At 42.1% G+C, this 23,409-nt stretch overlaps 1 long non-coding RNA gene across 1 annotated transcript in view; it reads left to right on the top strand.

Annotated features, from left to right (window-relative positions):
- The window catches only part of LOC138667206 (uncharacterized), a 389,637-nt gene that overhangs the window by 1,199 nt on the left and 365,029 nt on the right, over window positions 1–23,409 (top strand). The window contains exon 2 of the long non-coding RNA XR_011318640.1: window positions 12,170–12,263. This is a non-coding gene — a long non-coding RNA (uncharacterized lncRNA). The remainder of the gene's footprint in view (window positions 1–12,169; window positions 12,264–23,409) is intronic.

Raw genomic sequence — 23,409 nt, 5'->3', positions numbered from 1 at the left:
CCCTATGAGGGGGCTACATTATATTCTGTGGGGGTACTGAATTATATTCTGGGAGGGCTGCATTACACCCTACGAGTGGGCTGCATTATACTATATGAGGGGGCTGCATTATACCCTGTGAGTGGGCTGCATTATACCCTATGAGGGGACTGCATTATATCCTATGAGGGGGTTGCATTATATTCTGTGGGGTGGCCACATTATATTCTGTGGGGGCTGCATTATAGCATATGAGGGGGCTGCATTATACTCTGATTTGGCTACATTATATTCTATGGGGGGCTGCATTATACCCTGTGAGTGGGCTGCATTATACCCTATGAGGGGGTTGCATTATATCCTATGAGGGGGCTGCATTATATTCTGTGGGGTGGCCGCATTATATTCTGTGGGGGGCTGCATTATACCCTATGAGAGGGCTACATTTTAGCCTATGAGGGGGCTGCATTATACTCTGAGATGGCTACATTATATTCTATGGGAGGCTGCATTATACTCTGAGGGGGCTACATTGTATTCTGGGGGCTGCATTATACTATATGAGGGAGCCCGCATTATACCCTATGAGGGGGCTACATTATATTCTATGGGGGGCTGCATTATACCTTATGAAAGGATTGCATTATACCCTGAGGGGCCTACATTATATTCTGTGGGGTGCTGCAGTATACCCTATTAGGGGGCTTCATTATAGTCTACGGGGGGCTGCATTATATTCTATGAAGGGGCTACATTATATTCTATGGAGGCTGCATTATAATTTATGAGGGGGTTGCATTATACTCTGAGGGGGCTACATTATATTCTGTGGGGGGCTGCATTATACCCTATTAGGGGGATACATTATATTCATTGAGGGGGCTGCATTATATTATATGAGGGTGCATTATATTCTATGAGGGGCTACTTTATACTCTGTGAGGGGGGTTGTACCAACCCCTGATATATCCTTAAGATGTGTACTCCCTTATATTATACCCTGATATTAGCATGTTTTACTGCACAATTGGTGGTCTTGTATTTATTTCTTGTATTTATTTCTACATAGTGGGCCCCAAGAATGATTTTCTCTGGTGGACCCAAGGTGCTCCAGTCCAACGCAGGGTCCTCAGAAAATTGCTGAGACATGTACAATTTTCATTTGAGGGTCGGATCAAAGTCGGTAATGCAAATTAATTGGTCCATGAAATAATCGGACTACCCTCAGATGACTCCTGAGTGGGGTACAATTTTCATGGACTGTCAGAAAGGATAAGGTGGAAAAATATAAATGTTATCCACGTATGAGAAAATCAAATGACACTTGTATCACATTCTGATCAAACTCTGATCAGAATAATCAGTCCATTTTTCTTGGACGTGGGAAAATTGTATCTTTGCATGAGCCAAAAAAACCCATTCAGACATCAGTTTTTTCCACATGTGAGAAAAATGGACTGAGTTTCATTAGGTATTTTTATCAGAGTTTGATCAGAGTTTCAACAGTTTGACACTGATGATGAAAAGAAAAGTTTACCACATTCTCCTATTTATCAGTCAATCAAAAATGGACAACACACGGATGGCATCAAGAACTGTCCACGGACCCATAGACAATAATTGATGAGTTTGATCTGACACTTTCATCAATATCGAACAGGTTTTCACAATTTTGCATGAATCACTTGGTACACAAAAAATCATGGGCATGTAAACTGCTCTATAAGCTATCACATGTACTTATGCTATCTGTGAAAAAAGCAAATAGCACTCGTATGTGAAAAACTTACGTGTGATTGAGCCTTAAGGCTATGTTCCCATGATGAGTATTTATTATTTTTATTATTATTATTATTATTCATTTATATAGCACCATTAATTCCATGGTGCTGTACATGAGAAAAAGGTTACATACAGAGTTATAGATATCGTTTACAGTAAACAAATTTACAGTGACAGACTGGTACAGAGGGGAGAGGACCCTGTCCTTGCGGACTTACATTCTATGGGATAGTGGGGAAGAGGCAGAAGGTAGGGGCGAGGCAGCGGCTCTGGCGATGGCGAGGCGGCAGAATGGTTATTGTAGGCTGTAGGCTTTCTTGAAGAGATGGGTTTTCAGGTTCCGTCTGAAGGAGTCAAGGGTGGTCGATAGTTGGATGTGTTGAGGCATGGAATTCCAGAGGATGGGGGACATTCGGGAGAAATCTTGGAGGCGGTTGTGTGAGGAACGAATAAGTGTGGAGGAGAGTAGGAGGTCTTGGGAGGATCGGAGTATTTGGTGAGTTTTTTTTGTTGCATAATTTCTATGCCATTTCTGCACTTATGAGGTAAGTTAGGCTAATTGCATTTTTTCCATTGTGTTTTTGAGTGCATTTTTTTATAAGCTCTTATTTGCATGCATTTTTGGTTGGTTTCATGTTTTAAATAAAGTTGTTCTGTTTCTGATATTTTCTGGTATTTGGCTTTGACTTAACTTTATTGACACAGGCATGTGCAGACTACAATCATTTTTAGTGCGTTTCGCATAGGATTTTCGATATCTAATACATTTAATGGTCGGAAGAATAGAAGGAAAAAGGCGAAGAGGAAGACCAGCAACCCGATGGCTTGATACTATCCAAATAATAATGGAGAAAACCCTGGTGGACCTATCTAGGCTTGCATAAGTTTTTCCTACAGATCATTCATCCATAAAGTCACAATGGCTCTAGATTGAGCTGAAGGCGGTTAAAGGGAATATGTGATCACATTTGACCTATCTCAAGCATTAATATGGGAATACAGTTATAGACTGAACAAAGCCATCCCTGTATGCCTCATATCAGATGCCTGGTTGCTGATAAATCATCTTTTAACACTTTATGTAAATTACCTCTTCCAGGCTATGGGATGTTGTCTGGAAGATAACTCTGCCTTCAGAGCTTATTTTACATGAAGGGGGAGTTACCAGTGTGATGTGTAATGGCCACTCTCTGCTCTCCTGATCTAACTGCAGAGCTGTGTGTGATTATACCTGACACATCTGCAGGTTCCTCTCAGGGTTTCAGCTTCCATCTCACAGGCAGACAGGGTTTATGATTGCAAGAAGACAAAGTTAATCTTTGCTGTTCTGTGTTAGTCACTTGTTTCACACTGGTATCTCCCCCTTCATAAAAAAAAATAAGCTCTAGAAGCAGAATTATCTCCCAGTCAACATCCTCCCCAAACCCTGGAAGAGGTCATTAACGTGTAAGAAAACATGGATTTCTCTGGAATAAGACATCATTTTCTGTGTTCATATAAACAGCTTAGGAGAGGTGATCCTACTGACAAATTCCCTTTAATACAATTCTATAGGGAAAATCTCCATACAAGACTCAGTGTACCGAAAGAGAAATTGACATGTTGTGGATTTGGACCACATACACTTCACATCAATTTATACGGTATAAAAAAGATCACAGTGGACATGAGATTTTTATAAATCATATCCACTTTGCTGGAACTGTTAGGGTATGTGCACACGTTGAAAACACAAAAGCGCACAGAGAGGTCAAAAAATACTCTGTTGTAAAAAAGTCACAGTAAATAAGCAAGTGCTAGTCAAAAAATGAAAAAAATACAGGGTATTTAGTTAATACTTTTTTTGCAAAAAAATGTATGTTAAGCTGCTCCACCAATCGCCAAGGTGTACCCATAATAGAGCAGTCCTGTCTAATGTATATAATCCCTATCTGATGTATTTAAAAAACTTGATCATCTGTATAGTACCTGTATGAACAGGGCTCAGAGAGAAAATATCCACGTTAAACATGCGAGATGGAACAGCTACAATGAAAATGACCCACAAAGGAGTGGTGAACTCCCCAGTCTTGTAGAAACAAGAGAACAATTATAAAACCAAAAACACATGGGCCACCTGCATAGCGAACAAGTCTTTAGGAACCTGTTCACACCACCAAAGAACTTGAAAACACAAAAGCGCACAGAGAGGTCAAAAAATACTCTGTTGTAAAAAAGTCTCGCATGTTCAACGTGGATATTTTCTATTATGGTTATACCTTGGCGATTGGTGGAGCAGCTTAACATACTTTTTTTTGCAAAAAAAACGTATTAACTAAATACCCTGTATTTTTTCATTTTTTGACTAGCACTTGCTTATTTACTGTGACTTTTTTACAACAGAGTATTTTTTGACCTCTCTGTGCGCTTTTGTGTTTTCAAGTTCTTTGGTGGTGTGAACAGGTTCCTATAGACTTGTTCGCTATGCAGGTGGCCCATGTGTTTTTGGTTTTATATATATGTGCACACGTTGCGGATTCTCTGCGGATCCGCAGCGTTTTTTGCAGTGCAGAAACGCTGCAGATCCGCAGTTGATTTACAGTACAATGTAAATCAATGAGAAAAAAACATGTTGTGCACACTTTGCGGAAAATCCGCTGTGGAAACGCTGAGGTTTAAAAGAAGTAGCATGTCACTTCTTTTTTGTGAATCTGCAGCGTTTTTGTACCCATTCCATTATAGAAAACCGCAGGGATAAAAAATGCAGCAAATCCGCAAGAATATCCCAGCAAAAACGCACAAAAAATGCTGCGGAACCGCACAAAAAAACGTGACAAATCCGCAGGTGCGTTTTCTGCCAGGAGAGGCAGAATCCGCACCAGAAATTCCTAAGCCTAATCCGCAACGTGTGCACATAGCCTTAGACATTGCAGTTTACACGCAGTGAAAATACAGAGTCAAAAACTCATGAAAAGCTCATTGCGGCAATGTAGCATTAAAATCAGTTAGCACACTTACTAATGTAATTCAATAAGGCTACTCAGATGACAGTTTCTTTACACATCTGTTATACATTCTTTTCCATATCTCGGATGAGACGCGACTAGTGTTGAGCGATACCGTCCGATACTTGAAAGTATCGGTATCGGATAGTATCAGCCGATACCCGAAAAATATCGGATATCGCCGATACCGATATCCGATACCAATACAAGTCAATGGGACATCAAGTATCGGAAGGTATTCTCATGGTTCCCATGGTCTGAAGGAGAGGAAACTCTCCTTCAGGCCCTGGGATCCATAGAAATGTGTAAAATAAAGAATTAAAATAAAAAATATTGATATGCTCACCTCTCCGGCGGCCCCTGGACATCACGCTGCTAACCGGGAGGCTTCTTTGTTTAAAATGCGCGCCTTTAGGACCTGCGAATGACGTCCCGGCTTCTGATTGGTCGCGTGCCGCCCATGTGACCGGCACGCGACCAATCAGAAGCCGCAACGTCATTCGCAGGTCCTCAATTCCTAGAATTAGGAGTTTTTGTGAATGAGAATGACGTCGCGGCTTCTGATTGGTCGCGTGCCGGTCACATGGGCGGCACGCGACCAATCAGAAGCCGCGACGTCATTCTCATTCACTAAACTCCTAATTCTAGGAATTGAGGACCTGCGAATGACGTCACGGCTTCTGATTGGTCGCGTGGCGGTCACATGGGCGGCACGCGACCAATCAGAAGCCGGGACGTCATTCGCAGGTCCTAAAGGCGCGCATTTTAAAAAAAGAAGCCTCCCGGTTAGCAGCGTGATGTCCAGGGGCCGCCGGAGAGGTGAGCATATCAATATTTTTTATTTTAATTCTTTATTTTACACATTTCTATTGATCCGATACCGATACCCGATATCACAAAAATATCGGATCTCGGTATCGGAATTCCGATACCGCAAGTATCGGCCGATACCCGATACTTGCGATATCGGAATGCTCAACACTAGACGCGACCATTGAAGTCTATGGGTGCACAAAAAAATTAGATCCCATACGGATCATTCATTTTGCATTCAATTTTTACAGAAACATTGCCATTATGAACCTTTTAAATTGTTGATGTATGTCACATGGACCCAAAATACGGCACACAAATTGCCCACAGATGTAATAGGTATGAAAAGTGGCTGAGTTTTCTGGATGAAAATTGTGTGATTTTTCATAGGCTTGTCTGAATCCAGTCCAAGCATTTAATTACCATATATGGTTTAAATTGTTTTTAATCATGATTTTTTTTGTCTGTTTGGCATTTTTGTATCAATAAAGCCTTTTTTAAATATGGTACATGCTGTGTGCGCACTATCTTTGCGCTCTTTTTTCTTGGTTACCACGGTTCCTATAAAGTGAGATTTGATTTTTGCTCCTGATTTCTAATGTGGCTAATACATTGACCTCTTAACCCCCGAGCCATTTCCCGTTTTCGCGTTTTCGTTTTTTGCTCCCCTTCTTCCCAGAGACATAACTTTTTTATTTTCAATATTGCCACATGAGGCCTTGTTCTATGCGGGACACGTTGTACTTTTGAACGACACCATTGCTTTTAACATATCGTGTACTGGAAAATGGGGAAAAAATTCCAAGTGCGGTGAAATTGCAAAAAAGTGCAATTCAACAGTTGTTGTTTTTTTACCATGTTCACTAAATGTTAAAACTGATCTGCAATTATGATTTTCCAGGTCATTACGAGTTCATAGACACCAAACATGTGTGGGTTCTTTTTTATTTAAGTGGTGAAAAAAGCAAACAAACTTTGGTAAAAAAAACAAAAGGTGCCATCTTCCGAGACCTTTAAGCCGGCCTCACACTAGCGAGTTTTAATGACGTATGAGAGGTGCAGAAAATACGGATTGCATACGGTACAATGATTCTCTATGGCCCAGCTCCTATCTGCCGTATTTTACTGATCCGTATTATACGGTCTTCTATGGCCCTAGAAAATCGCAGCATGCTGCGTTTGTCACCGTATTGCGCAAAAAATACGCCAATGAAAGTCAATGGGGGTGAGAAAATAACGGACTACACACGGACCAACAGTGTGACTTGCGAGAAATATGCAGTGGGGTTCTATAGAAAAGTCGGTAATTCAGTGCGGAGTACAGTAAAATCACACTGACAGGCTAGAATAGAATAGCTAAGATAAATGTCTACACATAGTATAGGAATATATATATAATATATATATACATATATATATATATATATATGTCAGTGGGACACATATGTATATATATATATATATTAATATTTCATACAGCGCTAGATAGGAAAAAAGCCGGTAATTCAATTGCCGGCTTTTCCTATATCCTTCACAAACCCAACATGATATGAGACATGGTTTACATACAGTAAACCATCTCATATCCCTTTTTTTTGGCATATTCCACACTACTAATGTTAGTAGTGTGTATGTGCAAAATTTGGGCGCTCTAGCTATTAAATTAAAGGGTTAAATCGCAGAAAGAATTGGCGTGGGCTCCCGCGCAATTTTCTCCGCCAGAATGGTAAAGCCAGTGACTGAGGGCAGATATTAATAGCCTGGAGAGGGTCCATGGTTATTGCCCCCCCCCCCCCTGGCTAAAAACATCGGCCCCCAGCCACCCCAGAAAAGGCACATCTGGAAGATGCGCCTATTCTGGCACTTGGCCACTCTCTTCCCATTCCCGTGTAGCGGTGGGATATGGGGTAATGAAGGTTTAATTTCACCTTGCTATTGTAAAGTGACATTAAGCCAGATTAATAATGGAGAGGCGTCAATTATGACACCTCTCCATTGTTAATCCAATAGTATGAAATGGTTAAAAAAACACACACACATTATTACAGTATTTTAATGAAATAAATACTCAGGTTGCTGTAATATTTTATTATACTGGTAATCCACCTGAAGACCCTTGTCACCTGGAACAAATGTAAAAAAAAAACAAACAACAATATTCCATACCTTCCGACGATCAGTCTCATCCCATGCTGTAAATCCATCTGAAAGGGTTAATTAATTTTACAAGCAGAAGCCTGCTAATGCAGCCGCCCCTGCCTGTAAAAACCCAGCGAATGAATGGAATGTAGGTGAATGACCTGTAGTTACCTCGAGTTGCGGTGATGCACCCCCTGCTGGATGTCCTCATATGAACTCGAGCCTGGGAAAATATTCTGAACTTGTAGTTCCCATCGGACGATGCCTGCACACAACCACAAAGACCCCCAGCAGGCCACACAGAGCCTCGAGAAGCCTGTACAGACTCCCGGCAGGCCGTACAGACCCCCGGCAGGCCACACAGACCCCCGGCAGGCCCGTACAGACCCCCGGCAGGCCGTACAGACCCCCGGCAGGCCGCACAGACTCCCGAGAGGCCCATACAGTTCCCCGGCAGGCCGCACAGACCCCCGGCAGGCCTGTACAGACCCCTGGCAGGCCGCACAGACCGCCGGCAGGCCCGTACAGACCCCCAGCAGACCCGCACAGACCCCCCACAGTCACGCACAGACCCCGCCCGCACACAGAGACATGTAGTCTCTGACCACGCACCGCCCACACTCCATTATAGTGCATCATTGCACTATAGAAACTTCCGATTCTGGTATCCGATATCTTAAAAGTATCAGAACTCAGTATCGGAAATCCGATACAGCAAATATCATCCTATACCCGATATTTGCAGTATCGGAATGCTCAACACTAGTGATGAGCGAGCACTAAAATGCCCGGGTGCTCATTGCTCGGGTCAAGCAGAGTGGTATAATCGGGTACTCGGCTAGAACAACGAGCCCAATGTAAGTCAAAGGGAGACCCGAGTATTTTTACCGCGATCTCCCCCGGGGGTCCTTTTAAGGTCTAAAAATGTCTGGAAATGATGGAAACCTGCTTAAATGACACAGGGACATCATGGGGATCGCCCATGGAAGCATTCCTGACTCCTAGTTCACAGCTGTAAATATCTTTTTCCGAGATTCATGCCATTTTTCCCAGTGCAACAAAAAACACACTAAAACAAAACCAAAATGGATTTTGCTGGGAAATATGTCAAGGTACATCCTTTGCAGGTTAATGACTAGCCTGTAAGGCCAAATATTTAACTCCAGACCGAAAATTTCCTCCCCCACTTAGGCTTAGTTCAGACACAGCGTTTTTGAAGCGTTTTTCAACTTTAACATTGCTTTCAACCACAACAAATGCATTCACTGGCCCTAGCTGGCCATGTGGTGTGTGACTCATAAGCAGACCCATCTTGTTTCATTTATGAAGGAGGGACTCTTAAAGTCACAGAGCCTATTTTTACTGGTTCATCAGGCAGCATTAATCTTCTTAAAGGGCCATTATTAAACAGTGGGTCTCCTAAGCTGTTCTAGCCTATGCTGTGAGTGGATGGGCTGCCAAGAATTATGATGCATCACAATACCCCTTTCATAAGATGTCCAGGGGGGACTCCTGAAAAAGTGTTGCATTGAATTCAAGGCCTGCCCTGCTACCAATTCATATGCACCCAATAAGCCTTTGAACCCACATGCTGGATGGGCCCCTGAAAATCCACTTCACAATATGCATGTTTTACTCCCTACTCCTTTGTTTTACACATTGGCAGCAAGGCGAGCCCTGCTGCATAGTCAGTCATATGCACCCCATTACGCCTTGGAACCCACATACTGGATGGGCCCATGAAAATCCACTCGTATTTTTTAATGGTATGATGGTTCCCTCTTTGCCGAATTATTTACAGGAGAATTTGGCAATTTTATTTTGTGATGTTACATGTTTTTAACATTAAGGTTCAGATACGGCTTTAAATAAGGGTAATACTTGCAATACAACACAATTTTATTGCACACGACAAAATTCAATGAATAGTATGATTGAATAGTGTGAGTGCGTACACTTTTGTATATGTTAACATACAAAGTTTAATAAGTACATATAAGGATTAAATATATATAGTGATTACGTACTGTATATATGAAGATTAACTACATACAGTATAATTCCATCATCCACAAGAGGCTTTTAAACATCATCCATCTGGAATATCATGTGGATATACATGTACAGGTACCCCAGTTTTGGCATCTGTCTTAGTCATGTTTCTCTGGTCTTATATAGTGATTTACACTACGTAGTAACTCTAGTTTCACCCAGACCTTCAAGTGGCCAGCTTTCAAGGTTGTATGAAACTGAGATATCATGGAGTCATTAGATGAGGGGCCATAAACCCTTAGAAAATAATAGCCACAAGGATTTAGATCAAACCACCAGAGGCAGAGTTTCAGTAAACCTTAATGTTTTACAATGACAAACAGCAAACATATAGAGGCTCAGAACTGTTTGTGAAGTGAATAAACAAACAATTATCAAGATTGTGTCACTATGAGCATTGTCTGTCACATCTGTAAATGTTTTACAAAAAATGCAGCTATGTGATTGTCTGAATGCATTCGGTATACAGTATTTTAATCTGGATTCCAAATCGCCATTTGTATATTCGCCATTTGTACATTTGAGGCAGCCAAAGTTATGGCTCTCAAGGAGAGAAACTAATATAGTTGACAAAGAAATATTTGTAATGAACTACTGAGCCAAACTATCAGCATTGTTTTATCAAATACATATGAAGTGTATTGTGTCCAATGTGAGCAACCAAGAACACACAAAAGGAGCTTTTCATGTGAACTCTTTAAGGTACACAAATGTTATGAAGTCTCTGCCAACAAGGATGTGGTTTCACCAATAGGGGGCACCTTTTTAAAAAATATACTATTGCCATTACAGCCCCCCTTGCTAAAAATTCTGTGGCCTATAAAAGTACAGAACACGTTCACCCAGGTCATGTCGTCGGAGATAAGCAAGAGACATTGCAGGAAACAGAGTTAAGAAGTAGGCCCAATGTAGGGGTGTGGGTCTCTGAGACTTGTAATGGAGGACATGAGCTGACAAACAATTCCCCAATGTGTGGTCCTTTTTTACTAAATAAAATAGTGCCATCACAGCCCCCTTGCCCAAAATTCACAGTACAGAGCACGTTCACCCTGGTGATCTAGTGGCAGTTAAAGGACACATTGCAGGAGACAGAGTTAAGAAGTAGGCCCAATGTAATGTCATGCCCAATTCTCCGATGTTGGGTCCATTTTGTTCTAAATAAAATAGTGCCATCACAGCCCCCTTGCCCAAAATTCACCGTAGAGAGCACGTTCACCCTGGTGATCTAGTGGCAGGTAAAGGACACATTGCAGGAGACAGAGTTAAGAAGTAGGGCATTTGCTCATGAGGAGCACATTTTTGAAAAAATTTTTTCATGTGGATCATAGACACCCTTTCCAAAAAATTGACTGCCTGTAGCAGCACAGAACACGTGAACCCTGGTGATCTAGTGGTGGAGAATGAGGAGAAATTGATGAAGGCCTCATTAAAACCTATGCCCAATGTAAATGATTGTGTCTCCTACACTTGTAATGCCCATACAGTAAGTGCATAGGCTGACAAACACTTCCCCAAGGGGAATACATTTATTAAAAACATAGTATGACCATCCTAGACACCCTTTCCCAAAAATTGACAGTCTGTAGCAGCACGGAACACATGAACCCTGGTGATCTATTGGTGGAAAATGATGAGAGGTGGAGGAAGGCCTCATTAAAAAGTAGGCCCAATGTAAAGGAGCAGGTCTCCTAGACTTGTAATGCCCATACACTAAGTGTATGGGCTGTCAAACATTTCCCCATGGGGTTATTTTTAAAAAAAAATTATGTACAGGCATCATAAACAACTTGCAAAACTGTAAATTAGTTTCCTACACAGTTGCTGCTGGGAAGGAGCATTTTTTTGTTTAAATAATTGGCAGACGAATTGTTGGATGAAGTGATCAGGAAAAGGTGCATGGTGATTACAGGAATGGGAACATACATGATTAAGACCAGCGGTGGCTATGGGAGGTATGAGATCCAGGATACAGCATATAATGATTAGTAGTTTATCCACCACCAATTACCAGAAGGTGTTTCATGCCCATCAGAAGATCAGTGTAACAGATGCGCGCGTTTGACTTGGCCTAAAAAATGCCTGTCACAAATATGTTGCCAAAGACACATGTGTCTGTCTAAAGGGCAAAGTGCAACATGTTCGTGAGATGCTGAATTAGAGAAAGCAGATCAGTGTTGGAGGAAAACCAAACAAACTGATGGATGCTTGTGAAAAAATAAGTTTAAAGAGGAGTGCACCGTCCGTAACTATAAACACACCCGTGTCACAAGCTTCTTCATCTTCACCCATACATATTACCAACAATATCCAAATGTCACAGTTGAAAATTATTTGTTATAGTGTAACGACCACTGTTAAAGAAATGCCACGAAACGTAGATAACCACTACCCTGGGTAACACCATATTTCCTCTTTACAAGATATGGACGATGACGGTATTGATGACGACTTTGAAATTTACAACATCCACACCAAGAAGATGAAGATCACAGCTTCAAAACATGTGCAAAAAAGGTCAGGAATGGCTGGAAAATCATTTTCTCTTGGGCAAACTTTCCCTCTTACTAAACTGGTACCGGATGATGCATACACAGCTCTCATGTCTATTTAGCGTGCAATGGTTGAAAGATGATGTATTCTGTTTTGTCCATGTCCACTTTTTGAAAGTGAGCAGAAAAGAAGGATGAAATAGCGTGAAGACGTGTGATTTTGGTCACTAAGGAGGTGATGTCAGGTACAGATAGGTAGATCTGTGTGTCATTGGCGTACCGTGCCATTACATCAGCTGTCCCAGGCTGAAGGTGTAGATGGACAAGAGTTGGGGTCTTAGAACTGAGCCTTGGGGAACACCAAAAGACTAGGGTCAAAGTGAGGAGGTGGTGTGGGAGAGGGAGACACTGAATGTCCCTGTAACAGCCTGGTTGTTTTTTAAAGACTGTGCAGATAAACCCAAAAAGGCCATTTGCACCACTGGCCATGCCCGCAGCAGCAGGGGTAGCAAAAATCCCATCTTAACCACCACAAGCATGATCAGGCACATAGCAGCAAAGCACCTGATTTTGTTGGTTGAACATAAGGCTCCATGAACAGTTTCTGCAGGTGATACAACTGCTTCTTCCTATGTTGTGTGTGTGCAAGCCAATCCACTCTCCATGGTGCATTTTAAGATGCCTCATGCCCTGCATCTGCAGTTGCACAGAAACTGAAGTAGCACCATCAACAAGCACGTCTATGTCCTTGTCCCAGCGCAGAGTTCAATTGTCCATACCCCAGTCCTTGGAACGCAAGCCGAAATACGCCAAGCCAATGCCACAGTACTAAATTCACACATTTGTCGTCTGCTTGCGGTGGAAATGTTGCATTTTAGGCCTGTGGGAGACGTAAGCTTTCGGCAACCTGATGGTGGTAAGTGGTAACCATCACAAGGTACTCGTTACCCAGCCACCACAATATTTCCCAGTCTGCCATCATGACATCACACAAGCAAGCACGTGTCCGACAACATTACCCGTGCCTTCCACAATGCTGTTATTGGGTAAGTCCACCTAATCACAAACACGTGGACAAGTGCTTGTGGTCAGAGATGGTACATCTCATTAACGGCACACTGGATTAACGTAGTGGAATGCGGGATCCAGTCCGACCTTGGGATGGTGCATGTCCTCCAAACCCCGAGTATTGCATGCCTTTCGTCAATCTGGGTTACCCACACAGTCTACAGCTCCAGCACCTCCTTGTCCTTCACATGCTCTTCAGCCTCCATCTCCGAAAGTAACACATCAGTCACAAGCTGGAAGCACTGCAGCACTGCCTCAGCCAAGTGGCAACAGGCTCTGCTGCAGGTAATATGCTGTGTCAAGCCGCACAATGATGAAGAGTTGTGGACAGCTCTGAAAGAGCAGGCAGATCTGTGGCTGACTCCACTCAACCTACAGCCAGGCATGGTCATGTGTGAAAATGGCTGGAACCTGGTGGCTGCTCTGTGTCGAGGCAAGCTCACACATGTGACGTGCCTGGCCCATGTGCTTAACCATATTGTTGAACGTTTTCAGAAAAGGGACACGGAGGTGCCAGATCTGCTAGAAAAAGTACAAGGCTCTGCGTACCCATTTTAGAAAGTCAGCTAGAGCTTCATCCGCCCTTGCCGTGAGCTTCTGGCTCACCGACTGATGTGTCATGTCCTCCCCATGCATTTGAACTCTACACTGCATATTTTGGAAAGGATTTGTGAGCAGAAGAAGGCATTTGTAGATTACCAGCATAAACAAGGCAGTCGGTATTCAGTTCTGACTTCACACATAAGATCTCAGGAGTAGACATGGATGTCAGACATATGTACCATCCTCCAAAACTTTGAGGAATTCACCAAGATGGTGATTGGCAATGACACCATAATTATCTCCATCCTGCTTCTCTGTGTTCTAATTTTAATATTTATAGTTATTTACATAGCGTCAACATATTTACAGTTTCAAACACAACAGTCCTAAGTAACAACGATAACAATACAATAATTAAACAGAAATTATTCTGTTAGGTGTTTTAATGTGTGTAGCAAAATGTTAGAAATGTTCTACCAGTCTGTGGTGGCAAGTGCCATGTTTTTTGCAATCACATGCTGGGGTAGTAGTGTGCGGGCCTCTGATGCTAATAAGCTGAATAAGATTATTAAGAAGGCAAGTTCTGCTGTGTGCTGCAAGCTGGACTCTCTTGAGGAGGTAGTGGAGAGAAGAACTCTGAAAAAGTGTATGGCAATTATGAACAATAATGCACATCCACTATATGAGCTATTCATGAGACAGAAGAGCACCTTCAGCAACCGGCTAATACTTCTGAGGTGTAAGAAGGAAAAATATAGGAAATCATTTGTGCCAACTGCCATGGGAATGTACAACAATAACATTAGGGTTAAACCACCAAGGTGAATGTCTACTTATTTCTCTACATTTCAGTTCACTCGTTGTGTATGTCCTATTCTAATGTATAATGTTCTTCTGTCAACAAACTGTCATGTCAACTATGTAATTCCTTTATGATTTTTATGATTTAAGTTGTGCTGCTGTGATACCATAATTTCCCACGGGATCAATAAAGTGTATCGTATCGTATCGTAAATCAAACTACCCTGCTTGTGACAGCTTACAATCTACACTAAGTAACAACGAGAACAATAATTAAACCCCAAAAAAACCCCACCTGCATGTGACAATTTACAATCTACAATGAGGTGGGGGAGAAAAAACTACAGGGGAATATATTTACAATAATGTATTTACAATGATATTACTGAGGTTTGTCACAAGTCATGGAGGTCTGAAGACAAGGAGGAGGAAGAGACCATGGTCAGTTGTCCTCTTGGTGAGGACATGGAAGTATCGACTGTTAGCAGTCTTACACGCATGGCTGAGTTTATGTTACGCTGCCTTTCTCGTCACCCTCGTGTTCTCAAAATTTTAGGTGACAGGCAATACTAATTGTTGACAATTCTAGACCCACGCTACAAGGAGAACTTTATATCTCTTATTCCAGAGGTAGACAGGTGTATAACAATGTTGCAGGACCATAGGGCCCTTCATGCTGAATTATTAAAAAAATTCCCATCTGAAAACGCTGGCAGAAGAGGTCACAGTTTGTTGGCCAAGCAAGGAGTACAGGTGAGAGAGACAACTCCAATCCAGCAGAGGCAGTGGAACACTGACCAAGTTCGGGGAGAGTTTTCTCAGACCCTCCTATCGCCCTAGCATTGGGGATTCTCACAAGGAGTGTTTTGTTTGTGAAAATGCTGAGGGAGTACCTTGCTGACCATACCAATGTCCTCTGTCATACCTCTGTACCCTTTCATTATTGTTTTGCAAAGCTGAACACGGAGCATGAACTGTCTCTGTCTACTGCGAAAGTGCGCTGTACTCACGGTCATGGAGCGCACTAGGTGCCTAGCTCTCTGGCAGTCACTGTGAACATGGCTCCTCGCTTTCTGGCAGTTACTCTTTTATTGGTGGGAGAAAACGCCTTCGTCATACAGAGACAGAGTACAACACCGCCCAAGCGTTCACACTCTGCTCCTCAGACTCTCTATGTGCGCAGTGACTGCCTCTAGGCAGATGATGATGATGGTGGTTGTAGTAGTTGGAGCATTTAACACAGTCATGAAGCAGCCATAACAACTTGAAAGAGAAGTATTTTTAACGAGATACCACACTGTTCGCTATGTGGCCTGTATTTTTTAAACTAAAATAGTGTACTGAACTAGGCTAACAGACAACAAATAAAGCTAAATGTAGGCCTGAATTTCCACAATTTTTAGGCCACAAATACTTCAGACAACTGACAGCGATAACACACTGCCAAATATGTGGCCTGTATTTTTTTAAATGCAAAAGAATGCTCTATATAAGAAGAGTAAGAGACATCAAAAACAGTGGTACACCGGCCTACAATGCCCAAACTTGGAGCACGCAGATATATGAGGGCTGTCACGGAAATACCACACTGGCAAATATATGGCCTTTTTATATTTTTTTTAAGCTAAATAGTGCTGTATATAATTAGAGTAACAGACAGCAAAAAAAGTGGTACACCGGCCTACAATGCCCAAACTTGGAGCACGCAGATATATGAGGGCTGTCACGGAAATACCACACTGGCAAATATATGGCCTTTTTATATTTTTTTAAGCTAAATAGTGCTGTATATAATTAGAGTAACAGACAGCAAAAAAAGTGGTACACCGGCCTACAATGCCCAAACTTGGAGCACGCAGATATATGAGGGCTGTCACGGAAATACCACACTGGCAAATATATGGCCTTTTTATATTTTTTTTAAGCTAAATAGTGCTGTATATAATTAGAGTAACAGACAGCAAAAAAAGTGGTACACCGGCCTACAATGCCCAAACTTGAAGCATGCAGATATATGAGGGCTGTCACGGAAACACCACACTGGCAAATATGTGTCCTTTTTATATTTTTTTATGCTAAATAGTGCTATATATAATTAGAGTAACAGACAGCAAAAACAGTGGTACAGCAGCCTACAATGTCCAAATTTGGAGCACGCAGATATATGAGTGCTGTCATGGAAATACCACACTGGCAAATATGTGTCCTTTTTATTTTTTTTTAAGCTATATAGTGCTGTATATAATTAGAGTAACAGACAGCAAAAAAAGTGGTACACCGGCCTACAATGCCAAAACGTGGAACACGCACATATATGAGGGCTGTCACCGAAATACCACACTGGCAAATATGTGACATTCTTATATTTGTTTACGCTAAATAGTGCTATATATTATTAGAGTATCAGACAGCAAAAAAAGTGGTACACCGGCCTATAATGCCCAAACTTGGAGCACGCAGATATATGAGGGCTGTCATGGAAATACCACACTGGCAAATATGTGGCCTGTTTTTTTTTAATGCCAAATACTCCTGTATATAATTAGAGTAACAGACAGCAAAAACAGTGGCAAAATGGCCTAAAATGCCCAAACTTGGAGCACACAGATATATGAGGCCTTTTTTGGTGAATTTAAAACACACAAAAAAATTGTAGAACAAGGCTAGCACACAACTATGCTACATATGCCTGAAAAACTATGATTTTTAAACAGGCCTCTGTCTGACAGAACAGACTGTATGTTTTTTGGGAGGATTAATTTTGGGGGAAAAAATTGCAGCTAGGTATATAGTAAAGAAGCTGCAGCAGCAGACAGTTATGGAGCTTTGGGAAGGATGCAGTGGGAGCAATGTACGCACATACAGTGCCTGCAGGCCTTGCACTGATGTGGATATGCCGTGCCCTGCCTACCTAGCGCTGCAATATCGGGACCCATGAATTAGTCCTAAAAAGGACTGTTGATTTCTCAGGAGTTGTGAATTTAACATTTGCAGACCTACACTAACTATAAAAACCATGATTCTGACCCTATCTCGGCAGCAGCTCTCCCTACTCTCACTGAATCCGGAGCAGAATGAGCAGGGCGGTGCCAGGTCTCTTATACTCGGGATGATGCTGTGCGGCCAAGCCAATCACTGCACGACCACAACAAAGATGGCTGCGGCGTTTCATGGCCTGGCAGACAATCCCTGCAGCATGATTGGGTCTCTAAAGTCCGCCAAAAATGCTGGGTGGAGACACCAGTTACCGCCGAATAATCACGGAAATGCTCAGTGCTCACCGAGTACACTGAGCATAGTGATAATCGGGCGAGTAACGAGTAGTGGTGAGCACGTTCCCTCATCACTAATAAGGACTCAATAGAGAGAATGCTTCTGTGTATGTGATAGTCAGACGAGATATCTGCTGAATCATCGTTCGGCCAACAGCTATCTAATGTGTGTGGGGTAAGTTAATTCTTCAGAGCTGTACAGCACAATTTCAACTGTACATTAGGGATGAGTGAACGAGCTCTGTGATACTCGGATATCACTCGAGTGTCTGGGTGCTTGGATGTGCTCGGCACTCAACTAGCATTGGCTGTTGCTCGGATTTGAAGCTTAAATCCGGCATATTTGGCACTTGTTTACAGCCAATAAACATACGGGAATTGCCTGCCAGTCACTAAAATGCTGTAGCTTTCTTGGTAGTGGCATTACTGTGATTGGTTAGTCAGTCAATTATAGACTTTAACACACTGCTTAGTGTTACATTATGGTGGTATATAAAACTCCCAAAATAGCTCAAAATTTGTTTCTGGATGAATTAGTCATCCATAGATTTTAACGTGGTTAGTATTACATTAAGGTGGTATGTAAAACTCTAACAAAAGTTCTAATTTTTTTGCAGAGCTGCAGCAGCGCATGCAAGTGCCAGCTCACTGACTGGTGTGCGACGTCACCACGCGCTGGAACTTCACACTGCACATGCTGGCAAGGCTTTGTGAGTAGCAGAGGCAAGTTTTGGAATACTGGCTCCAACATGCCCGACAATATTCTTGTCAGCCTTTGCACATAACAACTGAAGAGTGGGCATGGATGTCTGACATTTGTGAGGTTCTCCAAGACTTTAAGGACTCCAAGATGGTGAGCGGAGATGACAATCCTGCTTCTGTGTCTATTTAAACAGTTAATGCTGACAATTCAACATGAAGCTCTGACCAGGTGGAGATGGAGGAAAACATGAGACAGAGAGATACTGCTCTGCCCAGCCTCATCTCATCTGCTCAGCATGGATTGGGTAGCAATGACGTGGTGAGGCTCATTACCCACACTAGCTTTGTCCAATCTCTCCTACGTGGATGGGCTGAGGAGGGGAATGAAGAGGAAGAGAGGGGGGAAGAGATGGAGAGTAGGCATCATGGTGGAGACAGGGAAGTATTGGCTGCAGAGACCATGACACATATGGCAGACTTTATATACTGCTCTCTTTCCCATGACTCGCGCGTTACATTCATCTTGGCCAAGAGAGAATAGTGGTTGTTCACCCTGCTAGGACCTCTCATCTCTCCTTCCTCAGATAGAGAGGTCTACTAGAATGTTGCTATACGAGAAGACCATTGTTGAAAAATGTTGAAAAAATTCCCATGAGACAACGCTAGCGGCAGGGGCAAGCATACTTGCCCAACCAAGGAGGAGACACACCCCAGGTACAGCAGAGGCACTGTTAAAGGCATGGGTCAATTTCATGACATCCTCCCAGCATCCATGCCTTGATGACCAGGCATTTTGGGCAAGGAAGGAAAAGTTTTTAAAGATAATCAGGCAATACCTGGCTGATAATACCAGCATACCCATAATTCCTCTGTGACCTACAGCTACTGGGTCTCAAATGTGGACACCTGGCATGAGTTGTCCCTCTAGGCATCTGAGATTTTGTGCTGCACTGCTGCTAGCATCTTGTCTGAGTGGGTTTTTAGTGCCACCGGGGCAGGGAATCATAACAGACAGGCGCTTTCACTTGTCAACAGAAAATGCTAACAGGCTCACTCTGATAAAAATAAACAAAGTCTGGATTAGCCACGACTTTTCCAAACCACCAGATGACAGCAGTACATAAAGTGTTTTTAATCTTCAATATTTGAAAGAGACCCGCTAGTTGTTGCTTTCAAGGGTCCGTGGATGACTGTATTACCCTCCTTATCATTTTTTTCCTGGTTTTGCACTTTGTGCAAAGCCTTTATCAGTGTAGGAGTACATCAACTACACTTTTAAAATTTTTGAATGAGGCCTGCAAGTTGCTGCCTTCAACGGTCTATGAATGACTGTATTGCCATCCTAATTTTTTCATGGTCTTGAACTTTGTTCAAAGCCTTTATGAGCGTAGGAGTATATCAACTACACTTTTGAAATATTTGAATGACACTCACAAGTTGTTGCATTCAAGGGTCTATGGATGACTGGATGACCCTCCTTACAATTTTTTTCTGGCTTTGCCCTGTGTGCAGACCCTTTATGAGTGTAGAAGTACGACAACTGTATTTTCTTAAAGGGAACCTGTCATGTCATTTCAAGCATCTAAACTGTCCCCAAAGCCTTGTTAGTGATGCAATGTGCATCACTAACACATTTTTTAAATTGAAAATGGGGCTTTAATGATGTACAAAAAGCACTTTATATAGCTCGATCGTACCTGCTCATTTAGTCATAGGGGTGTGCTTCATTTTATGTTCAGTCACGGGTGTCGCCGCCCACTCAATTTGATTGATTTCCCTGGTTGCGCTGACGTTACTGGAACCCCACACATGTGCAGTGTGACACTTGGAGCCGCACTTGCGCAGTGTCGAGCGTGCACCCGTGCTTGCACAGTGTGTAGTGTGGAGCTAGCTGCACTTACGCATTGTTGAGCAGGGAGCTGCACTTGTGCAGTGTTTCCAGGCGCCACACTGCACAAGTGTGATATTCCAGTGATGTCAGTGAAACCAGGGAAATCAATCAAATTGAGTGGATGGTGATGACCATGACTAAATAGAAAATTAAGCACACCCCTATGACTAAATGAGCAGGCACAATCTAGCTATATGAGGTGCTTTTTTGACATTATTTTAATTGAAAAAATGTGTTAGTGATGGACATTGCATCACTAACAATGCACTGTGGACAGTTTAGATGCTTGAAATGACATGACAGGTTCCCTTTAATATTTGAATGAGGTACTACAGTTAGTGCCTTCAAGGGTGTATGGATGACCCTGATTGTAATTTGTCGCAGGCTTTGCACTTATTGCATAGACTTTATGAGTCTAGGAGTACCACTGCATGACAATTTGAACAGAATATGTATGAGACCCTCCTTCATAAATTACACTGAAATTTCCATTTTTTTAATAAAAAATTCTATTTTGGTTTACTTAAATTGTTTTTTTTTCCATTCTTTTTAAATTTTGACTTACATATAAGTGATTATATGGAAAAAAATGTTTCTTAACATTTTTTGCCTTGTAAACTCCAAGTTCTCTTCAATGTATAATGTTTTATTGTCAGCCTTAAAGTACTAATATTCTCTACTGTGCATGGAATAATAATGATCATCATTTTTTTCTCTTCTGTGCAGTCTAATGGCATTAATTGCTTATGGCCAGCACAAGTTTCATTCTCCCTATGGCTGAAATTACACCTTTTCTTTTTATACAGTTTTTGCGGAATTTTATTTTTAACTAAAAACACTACTATATACAAAGAGATGAGAACTTTCACTATTTATTTAGTTTTTTTTAAAATTCTTTTGTTTTTAATTCACTTATTGCTTTTGGTTAAAGCTAAACTGCAAAAAAACAAAAATTGCACTAAAGTCGCAACAAAAAAAATGCACGTGTTAATGAAAGCTGGGACAAGCATATGATTGAAAATGGAAAGTGCCTTTGATTGATATTTTTATTGAAACATGATATAGTTTTAGAAAAATGTTTCTGTTTCCGAACATGTAGGTATTCATGTGAGGTCTGCGTAAAATTATTTGAAAGCTTCTTTTACACTGAAACAATTCAACATTTTTTACGTAGACTTACACTGCTGAAAAGACGAAACATTTAATATAAAAATATGTTGCTTCAAGGATTATGACTGAAAACACATCTACTGACAGCCTGTCATGGCTTGTAACTTTCAAGATTTTTTGTCTGAGAAAACTTCCTGCCCTAAAATGTAAAAAATAAATAAAATTGGGTAGATATTTTTAACCTTGCGTGCTAACGTGGCTGTAGAGCAGGAAAATCATTGAAATGATGAAATGATTACCACAAATGGAAAGTAATTATAAGTTACAGAGTCAGATACTCTTTTTGGTTATATACTGTCATGTATGTAGAGGGACATTGGTTCAACTTTAGTAGATTTTGAAGATTTTGTTGTAGAATTGCTTAAATAACAGTCCCCCGGTATAATGGTATGCAGAAACACTAGATATAAAAATTGTACACTCTCCTGTTAAAATGCCATGTTTTGGGGGGTCATATTAATAAAATCAAAGAAAAAGCAAATCCAACACAAAAAATGCATCATTCCAACAACAAAGCATGGTGGAGGCTGATGGATTGGAATTTTTTTTGCAACAGTTAGAACTGGGCTTTAGTTAAAGTGCAGGGAACTATGAACAGTTCAAAATATCAGTCAATTTTGCAACAAAATCTTTATTCTCCTGCTAAAAAGCTGAAGATAAAGAGAAGCTTCACCTTTTATCACGATAAAGACCATGAGTGTGACACAGTTGTCACAGTGGCATTGCTTTCCTCACGAGGAGAGTGATGTCATGCTTGGAAGCGATGGAAGATTCCTCTTAACAGGTAATCAGCACATACAGGGCCGGCGTCAGCACCCGGCGCACCTGGGCAAGTGCAGGGGGCCCTGTGAGGCAGGGGGGCCCATAACAGTAAGACACTTATTATGCCAACACTGATGCGCAGTGCATCATGCACTCCTGGGAGGCCCCCAAAGCCAGACTACATCATTCCCGACCCTCCCTCCCTGTGCTAGTGTGCTGACAGCTGTGTGTGACTCCAGCCAGGACTCGGAGGCGGAGCTGGAGCGGATATATGATTCCCGGCAGCAGGAGTCAGCACACAGAGCTCTCTGTCACTCACTGCAGGAATACTCACCAATCACCATGGGGATTGAAGAGTCACTTCCGGGCCGGTGGTCGTCACTTCCGGGTGAGAGTGAGGAGCTCGTCATTCTAAGAAGAGCAGCGCTGACACACAGATCATCGCGACACGATCCGGGACCCCGGTCCACCATCCAGTTCCAGCGCAGCGAGCAGCAGAAAGACGAGCAGCATTCGTCAGTGCATGCATGTGCAGATCCTGTATCTACAACGGTCGGGGGCGACGGCAATGGCGTGGTGGTGGGTGAGTTGACTCGTGACTGACTGACTGGTAAGTGACGTGACGGTAAAAGTGAAGCAGTGTGACTGACTGTCCTCCTTTCAAGTTCCTGGTCCCAAGCATTGTGGGGGGAATGGATGCAGCATGCCTGGGACTTGTAGTCAGAGTCCTACACTACACAGACAGACCTCTACAGTATGGCATCTGAATGATGCTGGGACAGGACTTGTAGACTATATACTACATGGCTGGCTGTGCTATATACTATGTGGGCTGCCTGTATTATATACTACATGGGCTGCCTGTGTTATATACTAAAATAAAAAATAAATAAAATAAATCTTTATTTTTATACAGCGCTAACATATTCCGCAGCGCTTTACAGTTTGCACACATTATCATT

Source organism: Ranitomeya imitator, chromosome 2, assembly GCF_032444005.1.
Source record: "Ranitomeya imitator isolate aRanImi1 chromosome 2, aRanImi1.pri, whole genome shotgun sequence".
Classification (NCBI taxonomy): Eukaryota; Metazoa; Chordata; class Amphibia; order Anura; family Dendrobatidae; genus Ranitomeya; species Ranitomeya imitator.
This window is presented reverse-complemented; position numbering and strand designations above follow the sequence as displayed.